Source organism: Coffea arabica, chromosome 4e (genome assembly GCF_036785885.1).
Source record: "Coffea arabica cultivar ET-39 chromosome 4e, Coffea Arabica ET-39 HiFi, whole genome shotgun sequence".
In the NCBI taxonomy this organism is placed as follows: domain Eukaryota; kingdom Viridiplantae; phylum Streptophyta; class Magnoliopsida; order Gentianales; family Rubiaceae; genus Coffea; species Coffea arabica.
Genome location: NC_092317.1, coordinates 20,533,367 through 20,540,822, shown reverse-complemented (window position 1 = coordinate 20,540,822; position 7,456 = coordinate 20,533,367).

The window sequence follows — 7,456 nt, the reverse complement described above, 5'->3', positions numbered from 1 at the left end:
GATTTGTGAAAGAAATTTGGGATAAACTTAGAGAAATCTATGAAGGAAGCGAGAATGTGAGAGAGCAAAAGAAGTCCATCCTGGTCACTAAGTATGAATCCTTTATGATGGAACCTCATGAAAACATTGACAAGATGCACTGCAGATTCAATGATCTTATCAAGGATCTAGAAGTGCTTGAGAAAAACAACTCTCTAGGTGAGAAAAACGAAAAAATTCTGAATGCCTTATCTAAGGATTGGGAGAGCAAGGTGACTGCCATAGAGGAAGCTAAAGATCTGAATACCCTATCTATTGAATCTCTTATCAACTCTCTAACCTCTTATGAGCTGAAACTAAAATCCAAGGTGCAGGAAGAAGAAGACACAAAGATGAGGAGGAGTATTGCTTTGAAAGCTTCACAAGATGAAGAGGATACAGCCTCCCTGAATGGAGAAGACATGAAAGGTGATGACAGTGACATTGTACTCATCACAAGAGGCTTCAAAACAATACTCAACAAGAGGAGATTCAGAAAAGGTGGCCCGAGCAATTCCTTCCAGAATCAGTCCAACAACTTGAGAAATAAAGGGAAACTAGAATTTAACAAAAAGTAAACTGATAAGTGTTTTGAATGCGGCCAATCTGGACATTATGCAAATGAGTGTCCAACAAAAAGGAAGAAGGAGAGCAAAGTTGAACGAAAACCAAGGTTCAACAATTTTCAGATCACCTGGAATGACTACAATTCAGAAGGTGAAGTCGAAGAAGAAAAGGAATCTGCCCAAGTGGCCTTCATGGCCATTGGTGATGAAGAGGTAACTACGTGTAACTCTCTAACTGATAGTGACAGTGAATCTGATGATGATGTTAATTCGTTTTTAGAAAAAATGCACAACAGCTTGAAAGAATCCCATGTAAGAAACAAGGAACTAAAACAGAAGATAAACTTTCTAATTCAACACAATGCAAATCTTTATCGACAAAACAAACACTTGAAAAATGAAAATGATAATCTGAAAATGATTGAATTAGATTTGCATGCTAAACTCGAAAGAAAAACAAATTTCTGTGACATACTCAAAAATGAACAAAATTGTTTGAAAAGAAGAATGAATGATCTTGGCCAGTGGCTTCAACATCAGAAACAAAATTACCTTCAAAGGAATGATAAAAAGTCTCACTTTAGTACTCATCAAAACAAGTTAAATTATCTTGCAAATGATTTTACCATCCATAGGAGATGTCAAGTCAGTTTTGTTAAATCTGTTCATTTGAATGATCCATCAACTATATGTAGCTTTTTTATCAATTCGGTCACATGAATAGCAACTGTTATGTTAAGAAAAACATGAGAAATGGTATGAGATGCATGTGGATAGTTAGACATAACGCTAACTCTCAAGAACCCAAAAAGTAATGGGTACCAAATATTATCTTGTGGACTTTTATGTAGGTGAACTTGGTAAACATTGTTAAAGAATCAAAGTGGTTTATAGATAGTGGATGCTCAAGACATATGACCGGTGATGCATCACAGTTCATCAAGCTCAAGCTAAAAGCAAGTGGAAAGGTTACTTTTGGAGATGATAATAAAGCCAAAACTGTTGGAATTGGTGATGTTGGTAAGAATGGTCAAACTTTTGTTCACAATGTCCTTTTAGTTGACAACCTGAGCTATAATTTGCTAAGTGTCAGTCAATTATGTGATAGGAATCTGTTTGTGTTATTTAAAAAACATGAATGTCTTGTTCTTGACTCAAAGTTCAACATTGTTTTCAAAGGAAAAAGAGTTAACGACATTTATGTAGTTACTTTTGAGAAAATTGATTCTTCCAGCCTCAGTTGTCTCAAAGTAGCAAATGAGGATCCCTGGTTGTGGCACAGAAAGCTTTGTCATTTCAATATGGATTTGCTAAAAGAGATTTCCAAAAAGGATCTGATTAGAGGGCTTCCAAAACTCAACTTTTGTAAAGACCGTATTTGTGATGCTTGCCAATTTGGAAAACAAGTCAAGGTATCTTTTAAATCCAAAAAATGTGTTTCTACTTCAAAGCCCTTAGAACTCTTACATCTTGATCTTTTTGGTCCTACTCAAACCACAAGCCTTGGTGGCAAAAGATTCTGTTTTGTTGTTGTTGATGACTTTTCTAGATACACTTGGGTGATGTTTCTTGCACATAAAGATGATGCTTTCAAAAACTTTGTTTCTCTGTTTGCTAAGGTTCATAATCTGATTGGTTTGAAAATCATAAAAATCCGAAACGACAACGGAACAGAATTTCATTTTTGTGGCTTTCCAGAATTTTGTGACAACAATGGCATCACACATGAGTTTTCCATTGCTAGAGTTTCCCAGCAAAATGGAGTGGTTGAAAGGAAAAATAGAACTCTTCAAGAGGCTGCTAGAACCATGCTTAGTGAATGCAATTTACCAAAGTACTTTTGGGCTGAATCTATAAACACTGCCTGCTATACCATGAACAGAGTTCTTTTAAAACCAATCTTGAACAAAACTTCGTATGAGCTGTTGTTTGATAAAAAACCTGTTGTTGGTTATTTTAAAGTCTTTGGTTGCAAATGCTTCATTCTAAACATCAAGGAGCATCTTGGTAAGTTTGATAAAAAATCTAATGAGGGGATCTTCTTGGGATATTGTGAAAATAAGAGAGGTTTTAGAGTCTATAATCGTAGGACTCTGGTTATAGAGGAAGCTATACATATCACTTTCGATGAATCTAATAGTGACATTTCCATAAGTTGTGGTGAAGATGATGATGCAGGTGTCCAAGAAGAACTAAAGAAGCTGACAATCAGTAACCAAGGCACAGCTTCATCAGAAAATGATTCAAAGGAAGGTAAAAATCAAGACAGTCCAGCTGGGGATGACAATGACAGAGACTCTACCATTCCTAATGATCTTCCAAGAGCCTGAAAATTTGTCCAAAATCATCCTAAGGAACGTATCATTGGTGATCCATCCGAAAAGGTCAAAACACGTTCCTCTTCTAGACAACTAATAGATAATTTTGCATTGGTCTCATATTTTGAGCCCAAAAATGTTGTTGATGCATTGAAAGATGAGAACTGATTCTAGCCATGGAAGAGGAGTTAAATCAATTTGAAAGAAACAAGATTTGGACATTAGTAGCTAGACCACAAGATCATCCTATCATTGGCACTAAGTGGGTATTTAGAAACAAAATGAATGACAAATATGAGGTAATTAGAAATAAGGCCAGATTGGTAGTTAAGGGATATACTCAAGAAAAAGAAATAGATTTTGAAGAATCATTTGCACCCGTAGCTAGGTTAGAATCTATTAGGATGTTTTTGGCTTTTGCATGTTTCAAGAATTTTAAATTATTTCAAATGGATGTTAAAAGTGCTTTCTTAAATGGTTTTATAGATCAAGAAGTTTATGTTGATCAACCTCCTGGTTTTGAAAATGAAAATTATCCAAATCATGTTTTTAAACTCTCAAAAGCTTTATATGGTTTAAAACAAGCTCCAAGAGCATGGTATGAACGTTTGAGTGATTTTTTGATTGAAAATGGCTTCAAAAGAGGTATAGTGAATACTACTCTTTTCACTAAATAAAGTTCGCGTGATTTTCTAATTGTACAAATATATGTGGATGATTAATTATATTTGGTGCTACTAATGAGAGACTGTGCAAGGACTTTTCCAAAATCATGCAAAAAAAATTTGAAATGAGCATGATGGGAGAATTAAATTTCTTCCTTGAATTCCAAGTGACACAAACTCAAGATGGAACATTCATCAATCAAACCAAATACACCAAGGAACTGCTGAAAAGATTTGGAATGGAGGACTCAAAGCAAGTTGGAACACCCATGTGCACATCTACCAAGTTTGATAAAGATGAAGAAGGTACAAGAGTTGATGAAAAGAAGTATAGATGTATGATTGGTAGTTTACTTTACTTAACAGCTAGTAGGCCTGATATCATGTTTGTTGTGTGCTTGTATGCTCATTTCAGTTTTGTCCAAAGGAATCACATTTAAATGCGGCAAAAAGAATCTTTAGATATTTAAAAGGAACTTTGAACTTTGGTCTTTAGTATCCTAAGTGTCATGAACTTTCCTTGTGTGAATTCTCGGATGCTGATTTTGGTGGCTGTAGATTAGATAGAAAAAGTACAACTGGTATATGCAATTTTCTTGGAAACTGCTTAGTATCCTGGTTCAGCAAGAAACAGAATGCCATTTCATTGTCTACAACTGAAGCAGAATATGTTGCTACTGGTGCTTGCTGTGCTCAATTGTTGTGGATAAAAAACACATTGAATGATTTTGGTTTAGTGTATAATTGTGTGCCTATGTTTTGTGACAATACTAGTGCCATCAATTTAACAAAAAATCCCATTCAACATTCTAGGACCAACCACATAGACATTAAGCATCACTTCATTCGCGATCTTGTCCACAAGGGTGAAATTTGTGTTCAATATGTTTGTTGTAAAGATCAAATTGCTGATATCCTCACAAAAACCCTTCCATTGGATCAATTTATGTATCTGAGAACAAAAATAGGCGTTTCAGAAAAAATTCTCTAAGTTTTTCTTTGCTCACTCTTTATCGGACGTCCGATAAATTAGAACGGACGTCCGACAGTGTTCTTCATCCCTTTTTCCAGAAAAATTTGGGTTCGGACGGTTGCATCGGATGTGCCGCTTCGTTCGGCCGTCCGACACTCAAAAATTGCTTCATATAAGGAAGTCACCTACCTCATTAAGTTCATTCACCTTCCTAGTCTCGGACGCAACCCTTCAGTTTTCTCTCAAAATTCAAATTTCAAATTACTCTCTCCTCTAATCAAGTTCCAAGAAATTGATTCAATTGACACAACCACACTCCTATTGCCCGTTATCTGGTCATTATCATCTCTTCCAACTTCCAACTGCCCCATAATTCCCAATTCGCATCCGAAACCCTAAGCTTTCAAAACTAACTCCTTGTGGTTGGTTCGTGCATCAACATTAATTCATATTGCACTCTTCATCTATCTCATACACTCTGCACCACTCCCTACATCAACACCCAACTACATTACATCATGGTCAGAATTAGAGGTGGTTCTGCGGGGATCGGACGCTCTTTTAGAGTTAGGGATGAGGATATTGAAATTGTGGAACCCTCCACCAAAGTATCCAAAAAGAAAACTGCAAATCGAGGTGGTAAGGTGAAACAAACTGCTCAAAGGCAGCGAGATGCTCCAACTGTTGAGCCACCTGATGAGCAGATGGAAGAGCATCACTCTGAAGATAACCCAGTAAACAGGAATGCAGAAGAAATGGAAGAGCCCATCCAGGTTGAAGTAACTGTCACAAAATCACCCCGGAGAAGAAAAAGATCTGCCAAAAATAGAAGCACTGCTCAATCTAATGCAGAAAAAATTGCTGAGGATCAGCACACCCCTGAACCATCTACCAGAAAATCTCCACGGACAAGGTCTGTGGTTCAGAATACTGAGTCATCTGCCAAGCAACCTCGAAAAAGGAAACGTTCTGTAAAGGAACCAGAGACTCAGCCTACCAAGGAACCCACTCCTCTGCCAAAATTCATTGATGATGAGGCCAGAGACAAATTTGAGTTGGTCTCACAAAAAGGATTCATCACTCAAAGGACCATTTCTCCTTTTGAATTTCGTAAGCTTGACCTTGAACCTATCATTAAACTCTTTGAGTTCCAAAAATAGGTTCATCTTCTGTCCATCCCCAATACTTTTTACCTTGATATGCTTCATCAATTCTTTGCTAATCTTAGAAAGGGTAATTCACATACAGAACTCATCTCTAGGGTCAACTCTGTCGACATCACATTAACTCCTGACATTGTGAACTCTGTTCTGAAAACAAAAATTGAAGATGGTTTTAAAGGAAAAGTTACAAATTTCTTTTCGTATGAGGAATATCCTTCTGCCTATCATCATTTTTACGTTGCTAAACTCATGACCTATTTTCGATCGCACTTCAACACTCCTGTTGAGGCAAGATTAGAAGATCTAATCCCTCAGAACTTGATCATTTTCACCATCATTCCAAATCTGTTGGTACCCATTGATGGCCACAGAACTGATGCGAAGAAAATGGAGCTTTATCTATTTTACTGTTTTGTTGAAAAAATCAGAATTGATTTTGGGTTTGTGATGTGCAAATTTCTGCTCAAGATTAGCACTGATAGTCGTAGGAAGCTATCTTATGGAAAGTTTCTGACTCCTATCTTTGCCCATTTTAAAATCCCTTTTACTGGAAAATCTCCCAAAAACAGTGCCTCAACAGTTTTCTCACAAGCATATTTTGAAAGAAAGAATCTGAAATTTTTAAGGGTCATTGGTGTTATAAGGAGACTGTTGCAGAAACTAGGAGAAAGAATCTTCACGAAACCCCTGTCACTCCTAGGACTCCTCGTGATCAGTCCATGTATGTCTCTCCATTCACCATCCACCCTAGAAAATCAGCCAGCAAGTCACTCTCTTCCAATTCTGAGGTCATCTCTTTGCTTGAGGATCTCAAACAGCATGTTATGCTCATTGAAGATGGTCTCATGATGACCATGTCCCCTGTCCAGCAGTCTACTTTTATTGAAAAAAGGAATCTCCTTGTGCCTCCAATCCCAGAATTCAATGAAAATGCTCATCAAAAAGAGCCAAGATCTCAGCCCACAGAGCATACTCCTGGTACTGAAGCCACTCCAGAAGCACATGCTTCCAGCTCTCAGCTTAAAGATAAAGGCAAGGCTCCTGTAACCGAGGAGGCAACTGAAGAAGATGATGAAGAAACTGAGGAAGAAGACCAAGTGGATCCTGAGCAGTTTCGTCTAACCAGGAGAAGGCTCGGACGTCTAAAATCACCGTATAGGCACTGCTAGGACACTGTACTTCATCATTAGGACAATAGTTCATCTTTTGCACTGAAAAACCTTTAGTATGCTATGTATTAAGGATCATATTTCTCTTTTGGTCTGTAAAACTGGTGCTATTCTATTAACTAATGTTTTTATGATATTTTTCTCTATGAATGGATGACTTTATCATGTTCTATGATTCTGGTTGGTTTGTTCGCTGAATACTGCTTGCCTGTATCATGCTGATTCTGGATAGATGCTGATAATATTGCTAATATTATTGATAATTCCTACTGAATGTTGTCAAATCTATCTGGTACAAATTTTGATCATATGGCTGTTTTATGATGACAAAAAGGGGGAGTATTATGCAAGGGGGAGCCTGAATAAAATGGATATGGAATTGATCCTATAAGTGAGGGGAAGTTGCAAATACTCTCGACATGGAATCTACAAGTAAGGGGGAGTATTATGCATGGGGAAGTCTGAAATTAATTTTTTGCTCCATCCAATGTTTTGTTATCATCAAAAAGGGGGAGATTGTATATCTCAGTCCATAACTTTTGATTATTGCAAAACAACTGGATATTACTAATATTCTTTGAAGA